The following is a 25,528-nucleotide window of genomic DNA, read 5'->3' as shown; positions in this document are numbered from 1 at the left end:
AAGGTCTTGGAAATAATTCAGAATGATAAGTGCGAAGAGGCAAGTTAAACAAGAAAGGAGCACAGAAAATATAACATTATTATGACCCCATATAATGACAACTGACAGGTAACCTTTTATTGTGCTATGTAGATAATGGAGCTGCACATATGCAGTGATAGCAAAACATAAAAATTGGCATTTTTATGATGTTATTTGTACTCAAAACGGCAAAACTAAACTGCAGCACAAGATGGAAATCTGTTCAGCAAAACTTGACAGCAGGAGCAGAAGATAGAAACTGCAAAGTCAGCCAACTGTTAAAGTTCAAAATCAGTGTCTTTTACATATCATGTTATTTAACATTCGGCTGGGAGTATGTTCAGGCTAAAACACAATCTCAGACTTCTCATGACTACATAACTCAATCAATCCTCACTCAGTTTATGAATCATCAAAAACCCTCCACTGTGTTTCAATCTTGTGACTTACTCCACGCCGACTGCTAGCTCCTGTGAAGATATGCAGACTAGAATCAAGCCTCTGGCAAGCAAGTCTGTATGTTGGACATGAAAGAGTCAATGATGCTGGTGTCCAAGTACACGCTAAATGACATTAGAGTCCCAGATGAGAGGCCAGGGATCAATCAGGGCCTCCACCTCCATGGGAAGCACAGACTGCAGCTCTGGATGCAACTGGGGACAAATTTGAGCACAGCATGGATCGCGGCTTCCAGACCTCAGCTGTGCCGTGTCTCAGGGCTGGACATATCTGACAGCTGTCATTAGACCAGCCATCCAACAGATCAGTGGGGCTGCTGATCCAGGGTCCACTGGAATGGCGGTGGCTGGAGTCCTTGTGCCTGATACTGACGTCTCTCAGGAGGGCAGCACGTGCCAGGACTCTGACAATCCCCCTCAGAGCAAAATATCTGCGGATGGTGGTGGGAGAGACCGGGCTGCCCTGGAGCACCCTCCAGAGACACAGTCAGCAGCGGATCAGTGTCATGGGTCAAGGGCCACCTCAGTCCCATGACCCTTATGTACTTAATTTCTCCTGCGAGCCTGGCCCTGAGGTGGCACTTAGAAGCAGCAACTGAGGGATAGGAAATGACGCATAGTCAGCAAGGGGAAATCAGGGTGTAATTACAAGTACTTTGTTAGTTTCAGATGGTAAACGTGTTCTTTTATTACTGTTCATTTTGCACTGATCTTGCACTTTATTGTTCATGGACATTAAAGTAATTCTTGAAAGCGAGCATTCTGCTGGTGTGGACATTCATACTCAAGTGATGAATATTGGCACAGTCCTGTTGGGGCATCGAGGGGTGCTTAGTAGTCATGTGCTAAGGTTGGTTTCAACGAAGATCACTTTTCGGCAGCTGGCACAGGAGAACTTCCAAAAATCCTTTGAGGGGCCCGAGCGAGTTGATTGTTCTCATGCTTCGTCTCGTGTTCGAAAAACATACGCCGCTGTAGCCGATTAGTGATCGAATGTCTCCTATACAATCTGATTTCCGATGGCCCTTGCAGCAGCCAGGGAAGATCCCTCCGAATGTTTATCCTCCTGAATTGCTGGAGCCCACAGCTCCCTTTCCTTGGGCAGCACTGGCTCCTCATTATCGAAATAGAATTGATGGCCTTCCTTCGGTGCAAAATTATGCAGCGGACAGAATGCTTTGCTGACTCTCTCGACCCTTTGGGGAGTGTACTGCAGTTCTCCAGTAGACTCATCCAGGCACCGAAATCTGCTCTTCATCAGTCCTATAGTCCTCTCCATCACAAGTCTTGTTGCTGCATGGGCCTGGCTGTATGCGTCCTCTGCCTGTGTTATCAGTTGCTTCAGTGGCATCGTGAGCCATGGCTTTCGGGGGTATGCCTTGTCTCCTAGGAGCTATCCCTGTACACATGGTTGCCCTCACAGAAGAGGTCAGCAAGAATAGAGTGATTCAGAGTGAATGCATCTATGCAGCTGCCGACGAGCCGGAGATTTACGTGCAGGATCCGCTGGTTGGTATCGAGACAATCACAACATACAGTGAATGGAACGGCTTCCTATTCAATAATGTCAGTGAATCTTCATTTGGCGCCTTCAGTGCCCCATTTGTGCCATCTATGGCACCCCACACCGAGGAATCCAGCAATCCAGAACTCCCAAGCTCTCTCCCTCGGCTGCTTGGGTGTGATGCCAAAGTGGATGAACTTTGCAGCTCTGCTGAAGACCGTGTCCGTGAGCTGTTGAATGGCTGTCATGGTTGCTCCCTGGCTCATGTTGCACAGATCCCCTGTGGCACCGTGAAAACATCCAGTGCCAAAATAATTCAGAGCATTTGTCACCATCATTTAGATAGACAGAGCAGTTCTGGCAGTGGAACAAGGCTGAAGTTCTTTGCGAAGAATGTCGCAGAAATGTGCAATGGCAGCCTTAGGCAATCGCAACCGTCGAGTACAGACCTCCTCCTAGGAGGTTCTCAAAGAACCTGGACTTCCCATAGACATATGGAAGAGGGTGGTATCTGGTGGCTGGTATCTTCTGGTAGGAAAGATAATGGACTCCTTACTCAAAGATGTAATAGAAAAACTTCTAGAAACCAAAACTATAATAAGGAATAGTCAGCACTGATTTCAAAAGGGAAAGACATGCTTGACCAATCTTACTGAATTCTTTGAAGAAGTAACAAACAGTAGACAAGGGTAATGTATTAGATATAATATATTTGAATTTTCAAAAGGCCTTCAATAAGGTACCGCATAGTAGACTCATGACTAAGGTCAGAGCATGTGGAGTCAGGGGACAAGCAGCAGAATGGATAGAAGCTGGCTACAAAACAGAAAACAGAGAGTAGGGGTTAAAGGTAGTTAGTTACTCAGACTGGCAAAAGGTGGGAAGTGATGTTCCACAAGGATCAGTGCTGGGACCACTGTTATTCAACATTTACATAAACGATCTGGATTCGGGAATCATAAGTACAATTAAAAAATTTGCGGACGACACCAAGTTGGAGGGTGTAATTAATATCAAGGAGGATTGCGACAAAATACCACACAACATTAATAAACTTGCAGAATGGACATGTAATTGGCAAATGAATTTCAATGTGAGGATAGGAACAATAAAGGGGCCACATACTGCTTGGATAATAAGAGTCCAATGGGATAGAGGAGCAAAGGGATCTGGGGAAACATGTACACAAATCACTAAAAGTAGCGACACAGGTCAATAAGGCCATTAAAAAAACGCAAACCAAGCACTGGGGTTCCTTTCTAGAGGGATGTAATTGAAAAGCAGAGAAGTTATGTTAAACTTGTATAGAACCTTTGTTAGGCATTTGCAATACTGTGAACAGTTCTGGTCTCCATATTATAAAAAGGATATAGAGGCCCTAGAGAAGGTGCAAAAAAAGATATACTACGATGATAACAGAATTGAGAAGTTATACCTATCAGGAAAGATTGAACAGGCTGCAGCTCTTTTCTCTAGAAAAGAGAAGACTGAGGGGTGACCTGATAGAGGTCTTTAAGATTATGATAAGTTTTGATGGGTAGATGTGGAGAAGATGTTTCCACTTGCAGGGGAGACCAGAACTAGGGGCCAATATTATGCAACTATGACTCTCTTGGGATTCTTTATATTGTTTGGTCTCCCAAGAGAGTCATAGTTTTGTAGCTGCAACCCTCTTGGAGACTGTCGGTCACAACGAGCCGTGCCTCCTCGTGGTCCCGCCGGTAACAGCATACAAACATTGGCTAAATGGGCTGTCCAGAGAACCTGTATGGGGTGACCTCCTAGGGTCACTACGGGGGTACTATGACCATCTTGACTCAGGTCGAGAACTCAGTTCTCTGAGGCATTGCCAATATGTTCGGGTATCAACTTGCCCATTCGCAGTTGTTTGTTTTAGGCCATACAGATCCTGTAAGGCCTCAGTTAGGAACTCTGTTTAGAAGTGTGTGCTCCACCATAGAGGTAATAGGGAGCTGTGCCAACTTCTACATAAAGACCGGTGGCCACGATCATCTGCCGAGACAGCTATGCCCATGGTGTGAAGGTGACGACAACAAACAAACAAACAAACAAACAAACAAACAAACCAAACCAACCAAAACAAACATGCACTTATAGCACCTTTAACATGGCAAAATGTCCCAAGGCACTTCACAGGAGCGTTATCAAACAAATTTGACACCGAGCCACATGAGATATTAGGACAGGTGACCAAAAGCTTGGTCAAAGAGGTAGGTTTTAAGGAGTGTCTTAAAGGAGGAGAGAGAGGCAGAGAGGTTTAGGGAGGGAATTCCAGAGCTTAGAGCCTAGGCAGCTGAAGGCACATCAGCCAATGGTGGAGCGATTAAAATCGGGGATGTGCAAGAGGCCAGAATTGGAGGAGCGCAGAGATCTCTCAGGTTGTAGGGCTGGAGAAGGTTAAGGAGATAGGGAGGGGCGAGGCCATGGAGGGATTTGAAAACAAGGATGTCAATTTTAAAATTGATGCATTCCCGGAGCCAATATAAGTCAGCGAGCACCGGGTTGATGGGTGAACGGGACTTGCTGCACGTTAGGAAACGGGCAGCAGAGTTTTGGATGAGCTCAAGTTTATGGAGGGTGGAAGATGGGAGGCCAGCCAGGAGAGTAATGGAATAGTCCAGTCTGGAGGTAACAAAGGCGTGGATGAGGGTTTCAGCTGCACATAAGCTGAGGCGGGGGCAGAGACAAACGCATGTAACTTTGATGACATGTAGCTAAGGTACGTGCTGCCTTCACAGCGCCGAGCCTGGGTTCTGACTAAATTCTTCAGATAATGGGGTAGAAACTAGTCAATGGAATGTGTGTGGTTGTTGACATTTTTAGAATCATCTTAGCTGAAATTTATATTTCCAGTCACGTTGTAAGACACATATGAGACCAATGAAATATGCACTTGCTGCATATATAAAACCTTATCACTGAATGCAAGATTATTAATGATTTACGATTTATACTAAGGTGTGCCTGTGGGCCTTACTTTAAACAGTTGTTATTATAACAACAGTAGCAGTGGAAGTGGAAAATTTTAGACAATGTATGAAGTAAAAATAACAAATGACCTACTATGCTTGACAGAGATTAAGTCATGTATCACAGCATGTGACTGTTCAAATGTCTAAACTATCAAAAAATGAATAGTTACAGACACGGCAAATAGGTGAGCTGCATTTTAAAGCAACATACAAAATAAAACTAGATTCTTTTCATTGGAATTATTGAATAGGATTCAGTAAGAATGCAGCAAATGAAATATTTCCTGAAAATTAAAATCAAATGATGAGTTATCTAATGGACAAAGTTATAGTCATAAAAGTAATGTAACATCTAGTAATTTATCACAGGAAACTCTGATATTAATAATCCAAATACAAAGATCATCCTTTGAATCTCACATTTACAGGATTGCGATTCACTGAAAAGTTGAATATTTAAAAAAGGAATGAGTGCAAGAAACACAGTGAAGAATGGTTTGAGTAAAATATTCTCTGAATATTGAGTTTTTAAAAATTATGCATGATAATACAACTACAAGAAAAAAAACAGGAAGCACAATCCCTTTGCATATTTTTAGTTTATATTCATCCATAAGCAATGCTGTTAAGAAATTACATTTTTAATAACAGCTAAAAATCAGAGGAAAAGTGATTGTTTGATTCTTAAAGCAATCTGTCTTTTGTTGAAAGCTCTATGTAATGCAGAATAGTGCTGCATATCCATCAGAACGCAGTTCCTAAACACAGCGTGAGCTTTCAACTCCTGACTCCTGTTAGCGCTCAGTGTTCTCAGCAATAGGCAGTTTCCATAACCAGATGGTTCTCCTACGAACTGAAACCTGCATTATTATGCATGCTGTGATCAGAATAGCATGCCACAAGACTAATAAGTACCCGTCAATAACAGATTTTCATCCAGGAGAGCATGTGGGATGCCCACCACAGCCTCCTGGCTACCCCAAAAGATGGTAAACACCCCACATCATACCATTACATTCTAGCTAAAACGAATACATTTATTTACAAAATTAATTTTACAGAAGCAGAAAAATACAGTAAGATACCAAGGTACAAATAATTAGAAAACAATAATGATAGAATCTGTCCACGAGGGAATAAAGAATTTTCTTCAGAGCATATTTCTTACACAATCCAATAACCTGTGAGACCTTTGAAGGAAACAGCCTGATTAAAATAATCAGGCAACACGAATATTGTGTTAATAGTAACAGGCGTGTGCAGTGGGGCCCTCACCTCCTGGGGCCCTCACATTTTCTATCATGATATGCGAGATTCTGGCAAAAGCTGCATTTATTACCCATCTCTAGTTACCCTGAGAAGGAGATAGTGAGCCTTATCCTTGAATCGCTGTAGTTCTTGTGCTGATAATGCTCCCACAACGGTGTTAGGCTGGGAATTCCAAGATATTGACCCAGAGATTATGAAGGAGTGGCAATATATGTCTAGATGAGGATGGCGTGTGACTTAGAGAGGAACTTGTGGTGATGGTGTTTCCAAGATCTTGCTGTTCTTGTTGGTAGACGTCGTAGCTCTGGGAGAAGCTGTCACAACAAGCTTGGCAAGTTGTTGCAGTGCGTAACGTAGATCATACTTTATGCAGCCACAGTGGTGGCAAGGCTGGATATTGAGTCCAGTATTAGGGGGCACAGAGCAAGTGGATTGCTTTATCCTGGGTGGTGGTGAGCTTTATGTGTTGTTGTGCTGCATCCATCCAACCCAGTATTTATTTGATCACACCCCTGGCTTGAGCCTTGTAAATGGTGGAAGGGCATTGATAGGTCAGGAGATGAGCCACTCATCTCAGAGTACCTCACTCCTTCCCCTGCTCTTGTAGTCACCTTGTTGATATGGCTGATCTAGTTAAACTCCTGGTCAATGGTGACCCCCAGGACATTGATAGGGAACTCAATGATGGTGGTGCCACTGAAGGTAAGAGGAGGTAGTTGTGCCTTATTTTGTTGGAAATGGTCATAGGCTGGCATTTACTGAATGTTATCTACCACTTGTGAGCCCAAACCTGGATGTGGTCCATGTCCTATTGTAGGACACGATTGGCTGCTTCATTATCACATGAATTGTAAATAGAGCTGAATATTTTAGAATCATCACTGAACAACTCCACTCCTGACATTATAATGGAGAGGAAGTAATTGATGAAGGAGCTAAAGATGGTTGGACCATGGGCACTCTCCAAAGGAACTCCTGCAGTGATTTCCTGGTGATTGCAACGTTTGACCTGCAACAGCCACAAGCATTTTCCTTTATGTAAGTGTCATGTTTCAGGACTTTTTGGGGGTGATTTTAAATCCCAAGAACGGGTGGGTTGGGAGTTGAAAATAGTTGTTTCTTTGGGTCGCGACCGCAAAGTCTTTGGACTTTGCATTCCCAGTGGGAAGCCTGTACTTTTCCGCGCTGACGTTAAACCCGGAAATAAAAGCGGTCACGACCCAAAAAAACAACTATTTTCAACTCCCACCCCCCCCCCCAACCCACCCGTTCTTGGGGTTTAAAAAATCACCCCCTTTATCATTTCCACAGAAAAAGTCTTGGATAAAAAAATTGGGGGGGGGGGGGGGGGGTAAATTGATTAACCCCCGAAATCGGGTATGGGTATCGGAATCTGCAATTAACCTGCGCCCGGTGCTTCAGTCACAGGCAGGACGAGGTATTCGTCCAACCTGAACACCCACCTAAATGCAGCCTTCCACACGAGGATTGAATGAGATTCGCACGTTTCACCAGCAGGGGAAGCCCAAATCTCTTAAAGGCAGGCTGTCTCAAGATCTTTTAAAGGTAGCCAGTACCAGTTATTTGCTGAAAATAGCAGTCTGCTGTCTGCATGGAGTCTGAACGAGATCATACATCGCACACGTAAAACACAGAGGCCGGTCCCATCCCTATGTTTACACACTGATGAATTATGTTAAAACATTGAATAAAGGTTGCGCACTACTAAATCCCATATCCTCCAATCTGCATGCCAGACCTCACCAATCTGCCGACCTGAGTTTGTACCAGGCCTGCGAGAGTGTGTGCACCAAGGTTCTCCGCTGATGCACTAGAGGCATTGGTGCAAGAGGTGGACCGAAGGAGGGGCATCTGATATCTGCAGTGGGGGGGGGGGGGGGGGGGGGAGGGAGGTGGGAGAAGGAAGGGTGCAAGAGGCCCTCCAGACATATGCACAAAAGGCAGAGGGAGGCAGCGGGGGAATGGATTGCTAAGTGCCTGGCATTGACTATGAACATGGATGCAATGCAGGAAGAAGTTCAATGCTTTGACACAAATGCTCAAGGTGAGTGAGGTCAATAGTCAAGTGGCATTATCTACCAACTGCACCACTAGCCGCATCCACTGCTCCATGCACTACGCCCCCATCACCCACATACTAAAACTCTTTCCATCCGTACTCAACTCTGCAATCAGATGCTTCCTCTCACCCTTATACAATTATCACTGTTGCAAGCTGCCCACCCACAACTCGCAGGCCACACACACTGGCAGCTATTCAACCATGACAGGAACATCACCCAGACACACATCCTGCTTTCTTGCAGGAGAAAGTGGTGCATATCAGGAGGCAGCAAGTGGCAGTGGCATTCAGCCCCCCCAAGCATGTTCCACCATTCAATTAAATCATGGTTGACCCGTGACCAAACTCCAGATACCCGCCTTAGCCCCATCCCTCTTAATACCCTTGGTTCACAGAAATCTATCAATCTCACATTTAAAATTTACAATTGAGCTAGCATTAACTGCTGTTTGTGGAAGAGCGTTCCAAACTTCTCCAACCCTTTGCACGTAGAAGCGTTTCCTAACTTCATTCCTGCAAGTCCTGGCTCTAAAAGTTAGACTATGTCCCCGCGTCCTAGTATTCAAGTATAGGAGACCTCCAAAAACAGGTATAAATGCATCAGCAGCCTGAAGCAACAATCCAGTAACTAACTTGTAAATCCTGCATGGTCCCTTTAAATAGCACTGGTGGGGGTCCTCCAGACACTTTAAGACATGTTCAGATGGTCGTGGTTAAGACAGTGCGTTGAGTGAGAGCGTTAGACACCATTTTGGTACTTATCACTTTAAATCAGCGCTGCACACTGGTTGTAGCCATTTTCTCCTTACTTTAAATGCTGCCGGTGTTCGTTATTTCTGCATGCACTACTATCCCTACCAAGATGGTGTCCAGTGCACATCGCGCTAGAGACGTGCGTGTGTAGCCAAGCTGCCATCTTGGCACTCTGGGAGGCCATGTAGCGCTGAAACAATGGGCGCTAGATGGCCCAATTTCTAGCTCTAGGCTTTTTTTTTTTAACACATACGTTTGGAAGAAAAGGTGCTGAGATAAAAAGGTAGTTAAAATGTTAATTTTCCACAAACACTGTATGCAGTAAGTTGCCGAATCTCTGGATCCAAGCATTCAGCAGGGGGTTGTTTGGAGGATCTTCGCTTCTGGTTGTGAACACAAGGTAGAAATAGAGCCAGGGACACAAATAGTCAACAAATTTTGAAACAGAAAGTTGCAAGAGAAAGTTTTGGCCAGGCTCAGAAGCCAAGCAAGGTGACCCAATGATATACCTGTGCAATCTTCCACATAGTGGCCTGTCGTAGCTACACTGGAATAGCTTGGCCAGGGGAGCAGCTAGTTCTGATGCGCAGGTCTTCAGCAGTACAGCCAGGATACTGTCCGGGCCCATAGCCTTCACTGTGTCCAACCGCTTCTTAATGTGACATGGACTGAACCAAGTTAGCTGGACATAGGTACCTATGATGGAGATCCCAGGAGGAGGCCAAGTGAGATCACCCACTTAGCATTTGTGGCTGAAGACACTTGGAAACTTTTCAGCTTCGTGTCTTGCACTCGCACTGTGGCTTAGGATAAGAATGCTCATGCAGCCTCCTCCTCCTGTTAGTTGGATGATTGTCCATCACCATTCTTGACTGGATGAGACAGGACCACAGAGCTTTGTTCTGATCCATAAGTTCTGGGACTGCTTAGCACTATGATACCTCTTGTGATCTGAATTGGATATTCATGTCTTTCACACATGCACCCACATGCCTCTGGAATCTTTGCAAAGATGGACTGAGAGAGCACCTAGCAAGCCAAAGTCAGATGCAAAGCATTAAGCTGTTTTATTTCACAGCAAGTGAACATACACTGAAACCAATTAGTACATTTTCATAATAATACAAAATAATGAAAACAATATGCTTCCCCACTCTAGTTCACTAATCCATCACCAAACTTCTGGTTGCTCTTGCCCAGTTACTTTTCCAAGCAACAAGAGGTGATGCAATATGCCTGTCCATTTGTTTCTTCCCATACCACTGACCCAAGTTCCAAATACACTTTTTGTGCAGAAGAGAGAATTATATTTGCTTCTTCCAATCTTGTATGCTGTATTCCCTGCTCACATCTTCTATACTGGGGAGACCAAAGATTAGGGGACCATTTTGCTGAACATCTTCACTCTGCATATATGATCTGACCTCCCTATATGAGCTCCTTCTCCCATTCTCAACCAATCTTTCCATTTTTAGACTTCATTACTCCAACCAAACTCAATGCAAACTTCAGGAACAGTGTGGGTGACATTTGTCAGGTGGTAGTGCAAAAGGGGCACCAGTGCATTGGCAGCCCATTTTACACGCAGCCCAAAGTCAAAGTCAATGGAAAAGAAAATTGGGTGGATACTTCTCTCCTCCTCCTCCTGAAGGGGGCCATTCCCTGCCAGGGTAAGGTTTAATCCTCCTCCTTGTCTAAATTTGGGGGGGGAGGACACTCCTTGCTAGGATATGGTTCAATTGCCAATGCACTATCACTAGTTTTACGCTACCATCAAAGGAAAATTTCACCCCCCCCGTATCTCACCTAAGCACTCTGCAGCCTTCTGGTCTGAACATTGATTTCAGCAACCAAAGACTTTAGTTGTCTCCCTTATTTACTAACCAGGGTCTTCCCTTTATATTTTGCTTTGTTTCTTTCCATTTTGGAACTGATTTGTCACTTTCTGTCTTTCTAATACCTTGTCACATGCTGGCTGAGATGATACCTATATCATTCAGCTCTCACTCATCTCTACAATTCTTGAAACAAAATTTACTCAGATGGCACAAACCCTCTGTACTAACTGTTAGTATATTTGACTCAAAAACAACTTATGTATAATTGAAGGGTAACATCGCAGAGAATTTTACAAGATGGACAAAGATGGTGAGGAAGAAGCCGAAGAGTAGGGTTTTGAAGGCAGGGAAGGAGGTGACAGTGAAGTGGTGTCAGGAGAGAATTCCAGAGGGCAGAGTTGCAGTGAGGGAAAGATTGTTGATTGCCAATGATTAAAAGAAATGAATGGAAGTCAGCAGTGATCAGGTTTCAAAAGAGCAAAGGTCCCTACAGGGATGCACGGCTGGAGCGGATTGCTCAGAAAGGGTGGGATAAGGCTGTGGAGAGTTTGAGGATGAAGATCTTAAAGTCAATTTTTGGGGGACCAGTGGAGCTTGGCAAGCATGGAGATGGCAAAAGACTTGCAACCTTTACCTATTTTTCATCCCACCTTCTGTTGTTTTGCCCGGTCCTATAAAAGGGGTTCTCCTGACTTCATCAAAACTGATTAAGTCTTCACCTGATATTTTAACCTATTGTTTTCTCTTCAGACGCTGATGGATTTGCTGTAGATTTCCAGTATTTTCTGTTTTTATTTCAATGTTTATTCACTCATTATTTTGCATATATTGATTGCAGATTTTAAACATTACAAGAGCAAATTTTTCAGCTGCTTCACTGAATAAGTTCCATTGTGTTTTAATACTCATCAGTCCAGTCATATTTAGAATGACTGAACAATAGCTATTGGCTGGTGAATGTAGACACAAGTACCTTCCATCACAGGTCTTCCTTTTTATATAACTGATTACACAGATGATTCAATTTTATACTGTTGCAAAGCACAGACTTCTAAATGGTCATGAGAATGTGAAACATTGCTTGTTCAATTGATGGTGGAAGTGACAAACATAGCTTTGTACCTAGAATTTTCTATCTAACACCACTGTGGGATCACCATCACCACAAGGACTGCAGTGATTCAAGAAGGCCAACAACACCTTATCAGGTTAACGAGAGATGGGCAATAAATACAGCTTTGCCAGCCTCAGCTACAGCCTGAAAACAAATTTTAAAAAACCAAACACAGCTTTGGCTTCTAAATGTGCTGTGATAGTATTACTTCAAAAATTCGGAAAATCAAGAATCACTGGTCAAGCTTACTTCATGACTGAGGAATTTACTGTTAACAGCTAAGATTGTAAGTGTTGATCTGATTTCTGGTGTGATGTTATTGACAAATATACAATTTACTAGTAGATGTGTCTTGTTCGAAAAGTCAATTATACTTCTATTATAGCCTGTTGAAATCACTATTAGGAGTGAGATGGCTACAATTTTAAAAGCTAGAAAATTATTCTCCAAAGTTCTATTTTTTTTTTTTAAGAACTCAATGCCAGGTACTGGGAGGAACAATGATATATCCTAGTCACAGAAGAATGCTTGCAGTTGTAAACTGATCAAAATATTACTGCTACAGCAAACTTTGGAGAAAAAGGCAAAATGCACACAAGTAATGTGATAGATCTCTTCCCCACCACAGCCACACTTTGAAACATGGAAAAGTCCTTCCTGCACTGTAGAAAGAAATGTAGCTTAAAGTGAAAGAACACTTTTATTATGAAAAGCATGCATAAGATAGAGATGAGAATTGAACTGCATTATAAATCCAAGGTGACTTTAATTTTATAGTTCAAACTAATTTGCCAAATATCTTAACTTGGCTGCAAATAGCATTGGTATCACCAATATTTTGAACAAACAAAATTGTTCACTGACATGGCAGAAGTCAAATTGAACTGTATCTATGCTGGAACCACAGTGATCAAGGTGATGGGGAAACATAGTCCAATGGATAATAGCAAAGGTGTGTAGTGTGCTTTCATTTGTCTAGAGAAAAGGGGTTTAGGCAGCCTTATGGTGTAACCCAACCCTCCAATTATAGTCGTCTAAAAGAGAGAAAAGTCTATGCATCTGTCCAATCTTTAGTAATCTAGTGAGAAAGGAGAATGAGACCACATGGTACTGATGAATTTACCTGATTCTTAGCATTCTAATTGAGAGGTGACTGCCTGATCCGAGTAACTTTATGAGGATGGTGGGGGCAAATAATATGTTGATGATAATGCATTCAGTTGGACATTCTTGTTGAGAAAAAGAGGTGGCCTTGTGGTGATGGATCTACTGATTTATGATACTCAAGTCACACTAGGAGCAGTTCTAACAGATGCTCCTTAGCTTAGATGAACTGTTGCACATGTGATAAGGAGTATAAGTAATTATTACTGTGATTTTGATTTGCACACTGTAACTTTCAAATTGAGACTATTTTCAGATCACCAATTTGGATCCTGCTGTCCAAAGACAAATCATAACCCAAAGTCTAAATTAGTATGATCAGCTCTCAAACATTTTTACAATTGACTAACTGTATTTGACAGCAATAATCTTTAAATATGTTTCTCAATCCAAAAGAAATCAGTTCAGATCTATTCTGATTCTCTAAATTTATCCATTTCAATTCATTTCTACTTCAAACAACACTTCAGGCTGCTTTGGGTAAGTACAGTGTACAAAAGATATCATTTTTGGCTGTGTGTAAAACTAATTGTGCCATTAAGAAATCCAAAAGCTAAACTTCAGATTGGAACAGTTAAAAATTGAATGTGAAATAATAATGTAATAAAGTCTCTCTATTCCAAGGGAACACTCTCAGTTGATAAGATAATTGTGAAATTATAATTATGGGACAGTGGCCAGTCTTTTTTTTTTGCTAAAAGATCTGATTCTTTGTAAAATGATCTATTTTAATATGCACAAATTAAATAGAAAGTTACTTTTTAAACTTAAAACAAAAGTAAAATACTGCTGATGCTGGAAATCTGAAACAAAACCAGAAAATGCTGGAAATACTCAGCAAGTCAGGCAGCATCTGTGGAGAAAGAAACAGAGTTAATGTTTCAGGTCGATGACCTTTCATCAGAACTGGAAGAAGTTGCAGATTAAACAGTTTTTAAGCAAGTACAGAGTCAGGAGTTGGGGGGGGGAAGGAGAGCTTACTTTTTAAACTTATATATTTCATAATTAGTTTTCATAAAGAAAATCTTTCAAATTAGGAATTACCAAAAACTAGATATTAGGGGGGACTTTTGACTTTGGACTGAATCAATAACTCCTGTTTTACACTGTCACCCAAGGTCAAAATTACCCCCATATTGCTTAGTCAATCCCTTTTTATGTTATTAGGACATAACAAACTAGATTAGCAAACTGACCAAATATTTTAAATATATTAAATAGAAAATAAATTCAAATCTCTCTCTTCCTTGTGAGTAAATCCATTCTGTGAGGAATTCATCGTTATATTCTCTGATGAATATTTTCTGAAGGTTGCCAAGAGCATTATTCAGCTCTGGAAATAAAACCCTGCTTTTAAGATTTGCATCTGAACTAGAGATGCAATTAGCTGAATATCTTCATATTATGTGCAGCAAAATGAGGCATTCGTTACAGGCTTCCACTCCATTGTTGATGCAAATCCTTAAATAGTAATGAAAATAATTTATTCATACTAACTCCTGCACTAGTAATTGCATTAGAAATCAATTGATTGGTTAGTTTAAAGACAGCTCGCCTATTTGACACAGCTCCGTAACAATCTAATTTCTCAGTGAAAATACCTAGCTGCACTGTATTTCAGTACAATGTGTGTTCAAACTGAAATCAAATAATAATGTGATAATACTCGACAGTGGTCAGCAACACAGCTGGACTCATCAGAAATTATCTGCTGTATTTTATTTGAATTATGTTAGACAAATTCCAGTCAACACCAGTCCAGTACTGAAGAGTAGAACTGCATCACCCAGTGAGAGAGTGTGGCTGTGAATACATTTCAAACTCCAGTCCTAGTCCCAGACCGGAATAGAGAATCTAGCCCAACATTTCAGCACAGTACTGAGCAAATATTGCATTGCCAGAGATTCCATCCTTCTGATGAGATATTAACAGTTAGCATTTCCAATCTGACCTCACTTTCAGTCAGGACCACTGACCCTATCCCACTGTCAGATATGACCCCCGACCCCACATTGTCAGCTACAACCCCTGATCCTACCCCGTGCCTCAGCCAACGGAGGGCCCCGTTTCTAATCTCCTGCCATTCCAGACTGATATTACCCCACTGTCAGCCATGATCCCGAACCCTACCCCACTGTCAGCCATGACCCCTAACCCTACCTCATTCATTTGAGTCTTAGTTTTTTGGAGGTAGGAATGGGAAAAACAAAGAGTCATTATTTCATCTTCCTTATGTGGCCATCAGATAACTGGATTTGACCAAGGATCCACACTCAAAACATTAACTCATCTATTCTCATCACAGGTGCTGCCTGACCTGCTCAGTGTTTCCAGCTTTTTCTGCTTTAGTTTCAAATTTGCAGCATCTGCAGATGTTTTGCTTTTTATTGATAACATCTCAGTTTAGCAGTCAATTTTGAGAACCACACTATGGTCACATGATCAAAGCTGAATCCTCCTCTGCAGCAAATAATTTCCATCTGAGTGACGTGCTGCTTCAGTATCTCTCGCTGTGACTAACAAAAGGTATTGAACTTATGCCTTATGCGAATCCTACACAATCGTCCTTTGTTCTGAGTTACTCGGGTGCTTTCTCCGTTTTTTTTTAAACTGTTACGCTATGCAGTGTACTCATTATTCAAAGTTATTCTTTGTGCTTAAAAACATTGAATCATCCAATTTGAATTAAGCAACAAAAATACAGCAAAGTGAGAATTTAATGCTCACATATTTGAATCATCAGATAATTTGAATTACTGTGTTTCTTTTACTTTGAAAGATTTTGTTACTAAGCTAACTTGTCATGATAACTGCTAACCTCACTCACCTGAGATAGAATTCTTTTAACTCCTCAAAACAAACTGCAATCTGCTCTTCTGGCAGTGTCTGACAAAACCTAAACCTCCCTCAAACTTAAGGTAAAACAGACTTTCTTAAATCCCCCAAAAAACTAAAGGTAATTTGATGTTTCAAATAATTTCTTCCTTAAAATTGGAACAATTCCGTTCACGTTCTACAGACTGGAGAACACGAACATATTGTATTCAATTCTCAGTCTCAAAGCAGTCCCATGTGAAGTGGAGTGAGTCAGAATAACATTGACGATTGAGTATTTGACTCAAATGTTAAGAGTAACGACAAGTTGAACACCAGCAATCCTCGACGAAAACAAAAGGGAAAATCGTTGGTGTGTGAAAGAGGCAGAACAACTGCCTTGTGTGGAGCACAAGCATGGACCAGAGAACTTAATAATTAATTTAGCAGCTGCACATGTCTGCGGCAAATAAATTGCACGGAGATTTTTTTGTGGTAGTAAAACGTTATGTTGCAATAATAAAATAAGTAAGACAAATGAAAATTGTTTCCATAACAACCAGCGTAATAGTAAGCTGTGTTACAATGTTTCACTAGTCATTCTGAAATTGTAGTGCCATCCAGTTTCTGACACGTAAGTCGCTTTCGATTGCTGTTTTGGAGGAGCCAAAAAAAACAAGGAAGTAAAGGGTTAGAAAGGTGAGCTCTACATAGTCTGAATTAGGAGGGTGACCAGAAAAATTGTGCATTATATCAGAAGTTGGAAAAAGAACAATCAGAGCCTTAAAGAAACATGATTCATTTTTGTCGTTACCGTTTCAGTTAGAATTTTCGGAGTCACAGAATGTGCATGCCCCCAAAAGTAGTGTGTAAATCAGGTGTACCATACAGTATTCTAAAGCTGCAGTGGAAGTGGTAATTGTTAAGTGGAGTTTACTTATTTCGGCCAATCAACATTTTTTTTTTGCTTTTGGTGGGCAATTGGAAAGTAAATAGAGGAACTAATAACAGCAAATTACTTTTTCATTATGTCTACTGCTCTTTGTGGTGAACTTGTGATTGAACTGCACGATCAGCAAGATCTATGTCAATGCAATGAGCCGTGACAGGTTGCAGGTTATCTTTTGGGCACTCGAAACCAGTCCTTCTGCAAAGGAAGTAATTACCCATAAGTTTATTTAATGCAAGATGTGTCAAAAGTTAATGAACTTTCTGATTAAGAAGGAGAATGTGTGTCTCATGTTTTAGTTCACTCCCACCACAGGACTATCTTGACGGTATCCGTTTCTGTAAAGTTGACTGGAGAATCAATAATGAGGGTCAATGTTCTGTCAGATATGTGTTTTCCCATACCAACCAGCACACTTAAACCCAACAGAGTTTTTGCGGTTGTATAGCTGCAGCCATGCTACCGGCCCTCTGATTATGTTTTTGTACCGTTAGCACAATCACATTGAGACTATTTTTAGCTCATTTTATTTTCTCTAATCTGCTTCCAAGATGCACACAGCAGAACCAGTCTTTGCAAAATAAAATACTTATTAATCTATCTGGTGTCACCTAGCGTTTGCAGCAAATTTATTTCAATCAGGTGTTGTTCTACCATAAACACTAATACAAACAATATAGTGTAATACACCTTCATTTTTTCTTCCATTTTTCCCCCTCACCTTCCGAATAGAGTTCCAGGTTTCACCCAGCCCTCCAAATGACAATGATACCTCATGCGCAAACCTTCACATTGACTATCAAAACTAATCCTGACCTCACTCAGTGTCAATCCACCTTCATTTTCCAGCACAGATTGTCAAGAGTGGGAACCCTGGCTGTTTTTCCCAACTGCCAGGGTGCTGGGCTCAATTCTAGAGACTCCACTATTACCACACCTGAGAACAGCCGATTTAGCATGGAGTGGGCTTCAAAGTTGGGACCTTTTAGTTTGTATGCCAAAGTACCGGTACTTTGGCATACAAACTAGGCGGTCGCCGCAGGATAGCTGGGGGAAGACGGTCGCCGCAGGATATCTGGGCAGCTGGCACGTTTTCCTCCAAAGTACAAATCTGCCTGTAAATTTAAGAATTAAGCAGCTGCTTTCCCCCCACCCCCACCCCAATCTGGTTTATTAATGGGCCTGTCATAAAGCAGATTACAAAAGCAATGTTTAAGAGAAAAGTGACAAATAAGTATTTGAATTTAAATTTTGAAATAATGTACAACATTCAATGTGCATCAATGGAAGGAATGGGAACATTGCAGGTTGTATTAGATTAATTGTAAAGAGGTTTAAACCTTGCACCCTGTCCTAAATGATTGTATTGAAGTGACAGAATCTGTTTTAAACATTGTGATAAAGCAACAAAATCTTCTTGCACTGGAGTTTGAGGACTTAAGCTGTGTATATGGAAAGATTTTTTCAAGGCCACTCAAACGTATGCAGCCAATACTATCTTTGTATGGAAAGAAAGATTTGCATTGTAAAGCATATTCACATCTCAAAGCACTTTACCTCATGAATTATTTTGAAGTGCACTCACTTATGTAGGAAAATACAGCAGCCATTTTGCACACAGGAAAATCCCTCAAATGGCAGTGAGGTGAATGATCAATTAATCTGCATTTGATGGTATTAACAGAGGGATGAATATTAGCCAAGGGAGGATTTTAAAATCACTCCACCATTGGTTGGTGGCCATGCCTTCAGCTGCTTAGGCCAAAAGCTCTGGCAGTCCCTCCCTAAACCTCTCTACTTTTCTCTCCTCCTTTAAACCCTTCTCTTTGAAGAAACTTTTGGTCACCTATCCTAATATCTCCTTGTGGCTCGGTGTCAAATTTTGTTTGACAAATCGCTCCTGTAAAGTGCCTTGGGACGGTTTACTACATTAAAGGCGCTATATAAATGCAAGTTGTTGTTGCTGGCCAGACACTGGGAGAACACCCTCCTTTTCTTTGAATAGTATTCACCTGACATGGTTTAATGTCTCATCCAAAGGATGGCACTTCCAACAATACAATTAGTACCACACTACAGTTTTAGCTTTTACCCTGTAGTTTGTTAAAATCCCAATTTTCTTATTAGCAATCAACGCAATCTTTGGTTAAGTATATCAATTATTAATTAAGTGCAACACGACTTCAACAAAAATACTGTTAAATCCATAGCAGTGAATTTCCTAAATTCTATTTATATTTTATTCCTTCATGCAGCTATCACATGATGAATTGTTACTTCTAGGATTGTTTTGAATGGCCATAAGTAATAAATTAGATAATGAAGAAAAAGTATGCCTTTCTCAGCAGTTAAATCATTTTCACATGAGACAAAACTGTTTATTTTTGACCACAAGATAGTTTGCATAACTTACAGGAAAAATTAAATTATTTGAATGTGCTTCTTACTACTTTGTGATCCTCCTGACTTCAAATTAACAGCTATAACATGGAGCAGTTAAAAGTTTAGGTGCTGAGTGAAATGGATATCAAAGCAATATGAAGTAGAGGCCACAATGATACCAGTATGAAAGCAGCATAAAAGTTCTCGGTCTGTGCCAATCTGCCATCATTGCACTAGGTCCCTGGTATGAATGTCAGGCAGCGCTAACTATTATAAGTATCCACCAGTCTTTACACATCCTGAAAACTCGCCAACATTGAACATGTGTGAACATATAAATCCCAAAATATTATAATTTTGTGCTTGTGCATAGTCTTGATTGTAAGAAAGTCACCCTACTTTGAATGTACCACAAAAGCACAAACTCTATTTTAGCTGTAATCAGCCAGTGCTGCTACTCAATATATTCTTCAATCCCATCTGCAATGAATTTTTACACAGCAGAAAGACTCTTCACAATCATATGCTCAATAGTATACCAACAGAATTTGCACTATATAATTGCACCAGACTGTCATGAATCATATTGGACAATCTTGTCAGAGTAATGTAAGTCATATGACCAATTCCTTGTTTGAACATGGTGCTGGTGTTTTGTCATATTTTCTGACATGATGCTGTTCTCCATTCTGTCTTGGAGCCAGGTCTTCTGGAATTTTCAGGGACATTTATGGCCAAATGCATCAATCCTCTTTTGTCCCGCTCCAGTTATATTTCTGGTCTTTCATCCTTACAGCAGTATTATGTGGATCAAAGAGTTATACAACCATACTTTAGTGATGATTGATGAGTCATTACTTTTAAAACTAATAGAACTTAACTTTTTGACCCTGGAGTCTAATTCTTTCTTCACAGCAACATCTAAGGCTAACATGCTATTCAACCAATAGGTATAATATAATTCAGGACATAAAATATATGCAAAGTGGCAAAACTTGTGTTCTTTATTTCCCTTAATTATTTTCAAGTTCTCTCTTAAGAATCACTACCATGCTTAAACCATTTGCAAGTGATGGTATCCTAGGGTATAGATGTGACTAATGCATGTATGCAAAACAAATTAGTTTATGCCACTCATACAATATGACCTAAAGATTTGAATCCAACTCAGTCTGATTCTGTTTACTTTGAGACAGCCCCAGTATTCATATGCTGGCCAATTTTACTGAACAAATAGACAGGACAAAAAAGTGGCATAGCTTTAGGACAATGCACCAATGAACAATTTGTCCATGTTTAATGCTGCTTGGGGGCAACAGTTCAGCAGTCAGTCACTTTGTTTAGCTTTTGAACAATTGAATTTATTTTCTACACAAAAAGACAGACTGTAAGATACATTAAAAGTGCATATGTGTTGTGGATGTGCCATAAATATTCCTTCAGTTGAGGGAGTTACACTGATGATTGGCTGCTCTCAACTCTGACTTCAGTAAAGGCACTGATGGAGGTCTTGGTGGTATTATTTCTGGGAGGTAGTGCCTTCTCTCATGTGTAGCAGGCTTGTGATGCTGTTGGCTCGAGTGCCAACTAGTTGTTCCTGTGCTACTCTAAACCTGCCACTAAAGGGCATTTCCTCACGATTCCCACTAATCGCCATCGTCATTGGCTGAGACTGTTTTCCAAGCAAGTTCAAGCCGGTCATAATTGCATCTTGACGTTGACACCCCAAAGCCTTATACATCTCCCACTGTCAGTATTTGAGGGGCCGGGTCTACAAGCCAGTGTTTGCTGACAAAAATCGGCATGGATCAGGTCCCTCTTCTGTGAGCTCCTACCTGCATCCTGCAGCTAAATGATTCTCACCATTGCACACTATAAGATAGAAATTCTCACCAAAACAGGAGTTCATGCCTATGATATGCAACAGCTGTAACCACTTCATAGCAGGACTCAGATTAGGAGCTGACTTGGAGTGATGGGAATGGATAGTAGTGAAGGAGATAGGGGAAGTGGAAAATTGGTGTGGGAGAGTGGATGTTGAGGTAACCTTTGGGGAATTGATGGTCTTGTTGAAAATCCAAATGTCATTTCATTTTTCCTTTTTTTAAAAAAAGATTAAGATCTAAACTGCAAAGTGTAAAAGTGCCTGAAGTTAGTCAGAATGCATCATTTGAATGCAAACAGTGTTACCAGGACATCCCCACCCACGGCTGCTATTGGAAAAACTCTCAAATGTAGAGTTTTGTTGGTTTAAGATTGGCTCTATGTCTGCTGACCCAGGTCACCAATCCTCACCTTTTGAAAATTTGCACATCACTTCTAGTAACATTACATTTTTGATTAAATCTGAAATCCTATGACTTCAGTGTAGTGCTGAGTGAATGCTGAACTGTCAGAGGTGCTGTCTTTTGGATGAGACATTAAACCGAGGCCCTGTCTGCCCTCTCAGGTGGATGTAAAAGACCCCATGGCAATATTTCGTAGAAGACTAGAGGAGTTCTCCCCAGTGTCCTGGTCAATATTTATCCTTCAACCAACATCACTAAAACAGATGATTTGGTCATTATCACCTTGCTGTTTGTGGGACCTTGCTGTGTGCAAATTAACTGCTACATTTCCGATATCACAACAGTGACAAGATTTCTAAAAGTACTTCATTGGCTATTAACCGCTTTGGGAGGTCCGGAGGTCATGAAAGGCTTTATATGAAAGCAAGTTCTTTCTTTTTGTATGGTGTAAGAATATGGTTTAAAACTACTAGTCAAGGATCCCATCTCGCATAGAGCTCCCAAGCACCTTAGCTAGAGGGCAGATGTTGGAGTTGGGGGTGGGGGGGGGGAGGGGGTGGTAAGTTGTGTCTCGGTGCATGAACAAAGACTGTTTGTAAAAGACAGAATGCTGAAACTTCAGAAATATAACACCCAAAAAGGTCAAGAGATGGCCCGTATCTAGACGGGAGATGTTGTTGCTAAGAAACAGACATTGGTGGGGCCATGCAAGGCCAAATAGGGGGGCTGCACTCATAAGGGTCACGCATTCCTCAGAGGAACCTAACAGCTTGTAAACAGAAATGAAGGTTAAGGTTATTAGCTACATTATGTAAAACAGCTTATCTTGAGTTGCTAACGTGGCATCAGCTCAGTGGGATGACTTATGACTAGGAGATAGCCCAGAGACGCTTACATACAGAACAACGCAGCTGAATAGTATAAAGATAGGGCATGCTCCCTCCCAAAAGTTAGAGGTCTGAGACGTCCCCTCAAAGGAAAAGGGTGGCACTGCTAAATTTAGAGCCCCCTGGTTGTCTAGAAGTATACGGGGCAAGAAAAAGAAAGCTGATGACTGTCACAGAAAACTAAATACTGCAGAAAGCCTAGAGGAATATAGAAAGTACAGGGGTGACGTAAAAAAGGAAATAAGGAAAGCAAAGAGAGGGCATGAAAAAATATTAGCAAGTAAGATTAAAGAAAACCCAAAGATGTTTTATCAGTACATTAAGAACAAGAGGATAGCTAAGGAAAAGGTGGGACCTATCAGGGACGATAAGGGTAACTTGTGTATAGAAGCAGAGGATGTGGGTAGGGATTTAAATGAATATTTTGTCTCCGTATTCACAAAGGAAAGGGATGATCCAGATGTAGTAGTTAAAGAGGAGGGGTGTGAAATATTGGATAAGGTAGACATTATGAGAGGGGAAGTACTAGAGGGACTGGAATCCTTGAAAGTTGATAGTCACCAGGGCTGGATGGATTGTTTCCTAGGCTATTGAAGGAAGCCAGGGAGGAAATAGCGGATGCTCTAAGGATCATTTTCCAATCCTCACTAGATACAGGGGAGGTACCAGAGGACTGCAAATGTAGTACCATTGTTTAAAAAGGGTACGAGGGAAAGGCCGAACAATTATAGGCCGGTCAGTCTCACCTCGGTGGTGGGCAAACTATTAGAATCAATACTGAGAGATAGGATAAACTGTCACTTGGAAAGGCATGGTTTAATCAGGGATAGTCAGCATGGATTTGTTCAGGGAAAGTCATGCCTTACAAATCTGTTTGAATTCTTTGAGGAAGTGACAAGGAGGATTGATGAGGGTAGTGCAGTGGATGTTGTTGACATGGATTTTAGTAAGGCATTTGACAAGATCCCACATGGCAGACTGGTCAGAAAAGTAAAAGCCCATGGGATACAGGGAAATGTGGCAAATTGGATCCAAAATTGGCTCAGTAACAGGAAACAAAGGTTAAAGTCGATGGATGTCTTTGCGAATGGAAATCCGTTTCCAATAATGTGCCACAGGGCTCAGTGTTGGGTCCCTTGCTGTTTGTGGTATATATTAATGATTTGGACTTGAATGTAGGGGGCATGACTGGCAAGTTTGCAGATGACAAAAATTGGCCGTGTAGTTGATAGTGAAGAGAATAGCTGTAGACTCCAAGATGATATCAATGGGTTGGTGGAGTGGGTGGAAAAGTGGCAAATGGAGTTCAACCTGGAGAAGTGTCAGGTAATGCACTTAGGGAGGGCCAACAGTAAAAAGGGAATATGCAGTAAACAGGAATATATAGAGGGGTAGAGGAAGTGAGACCTTGGAGTGCATGTGCACAGGTCCCTGAAGGTGGCAGTACAGGTAGATAAGGTTATGAAGAAGGCATATGGAATGCTCTCCGTTATTAGCCAAGGTATAGAATACAAAAGCAGGGATGTAATGATGGAACTGTATAAAACGCTGGTGAGGCCACAGCTGGAGTATTGTGCGCAGCTCTGGACATTACAGGAAGGATGTGATTGCTCTGGAGAGAGTGCAGAGAAGATTTACAAGAATGTTGCCAGGGCTTGAAAATTGCAGCTATGAGGAGAGATTGGATAGGCTGGGGTTGTTTTCCTTGGAGCAGAGGAGGCTGAGGGGTGGCTTGATTGAGGTGTACAAAATTATGAAAGGCCCAGATAGAGTAGACAGGAAGTATCTGTTTCCCCTAGCAGAGAGTTCAAGAACTAGAGGACATAGATTGAAGCTGAGTGGCAGAAGGAAAAACTTTTTTACCCAGAGAGTGGTGGGTGTATGAAATTCACTGCCTGAATTGGTGGTAGAGGCAGGGACCCTCAACTCTTAAAGTACCTGGACCTGCATCTAAAGTGCTGTAAGCTGCAGGGCTACAGACCGGGTGCTGGAAGGTGGGATTAGAATGGGCACCTGGTTGTTCTTAGAGCTGGCACGGACACGATGGGCCGAATGGCCCCTTCTGTGCTGTATCTTTTCTATGGTTCTATGGACAGTTGGAAGTCCAGCCCAAGACAGCCTAAGAGGTCAGACCTGATCAGTTTGAGTCTGGGAAAACCAAGTTGTATTAATTGCTTGTCATGTAATGTAATCTGAAGACAGTTGTATTGTAATTATTACACTGTTGTGATTCAATCTATTATAGCTTGTTGTTTAATAACCACTCAGGCTGGGATTATATGCTGAAGTTATTGTTGAAGGATTTTTGTTGCAAGACAGTAATGGGAAAAATCCACTAACATATGGGGCTCGATTTTAGGGTCGGGTTACCTGCGGGTTTCGAGCGGGGGGACCCCGAAAATCCCGATCTCCGGTCACGTGACCGGATCGCGACGAAATCCCGGCCACTTCCGGGTACCGCGCTGACGTGTGGGGCTGCGCGCGCAAGCCCCGCTGGTGGGAATCCCGCAGGCAATTAAAGCCAGCGGGGTTCCACTTGAGAGTACTTAACTTGCTCATTGTGGTCAGTTAATGAGCTGAAGCAGCTGTCAAAAGAGGAAGTGTGGGATTTTAGCTTCAAGGCAGTGAGTTTCCCACACTGGGGGAAACAGTCTCCATCCAACCAGGCGTGTTGCAGCCAGCAGCCTGTGGCAGGTGCCAAGGTGCGCTCCACGGGAGAGAGCCCTCACCCACGCAGGAGGCCACCGCGTCACATAGGGCAACCCCTGCCCTCCACCACCCCCCGCCAAGCCAGAGGACAGACCGACACGAGACCGCAGCCCCAGTCCGAGGAACCACACACCTACCCTGCACAACCCCTCAGACCAACACCTGCCAGTTGGGTGGTGTGTGGACACCCTCGGAGGACGAAGAGCATGACCAGCACCAGCAGCCTCGCAGTCCACGCCGTCCGCCGCAGAGACGTGGATCCCCCCAACACGGTGTTGTTGCACGCCCACCTGCACAGCAGG

The 25,528-nt window shown here is 42.0% G+C and overlaps 1 pseudogene; it reads right to left on the bottom strand.

Annotated features, from left to right (window-relative positions):
- Positions 1-1,479: 1,479 nt before the first annotated feature.
- Positions 1,480-25,528, bottom strand: part of LOC137326779 (putative nuclease HARBI1) — a 30,036-nt pseudogene continuing 5,987 nt past the window's right edge.

This window comes from Heptranchias perlo, chromosome 10 (assembly GCF_035084215.1).
Source record: "Heptranchias perlo isolate sHepPer1 chromosome 10, sHepPer1.hap1, whole genome shotgun sequence".
NCBI classification, from domain to species: Eukaryota; Metazoa; Chordata; class Chondrichthyes; order Hexanchiformes; family Hexanchidae; genus Heptranchias; species Heptranchias perlo.
Note: the sequence above shows the minus strand (reverse complement) of the source record. Positions and strands in the feature narration are given on the sequence as shown.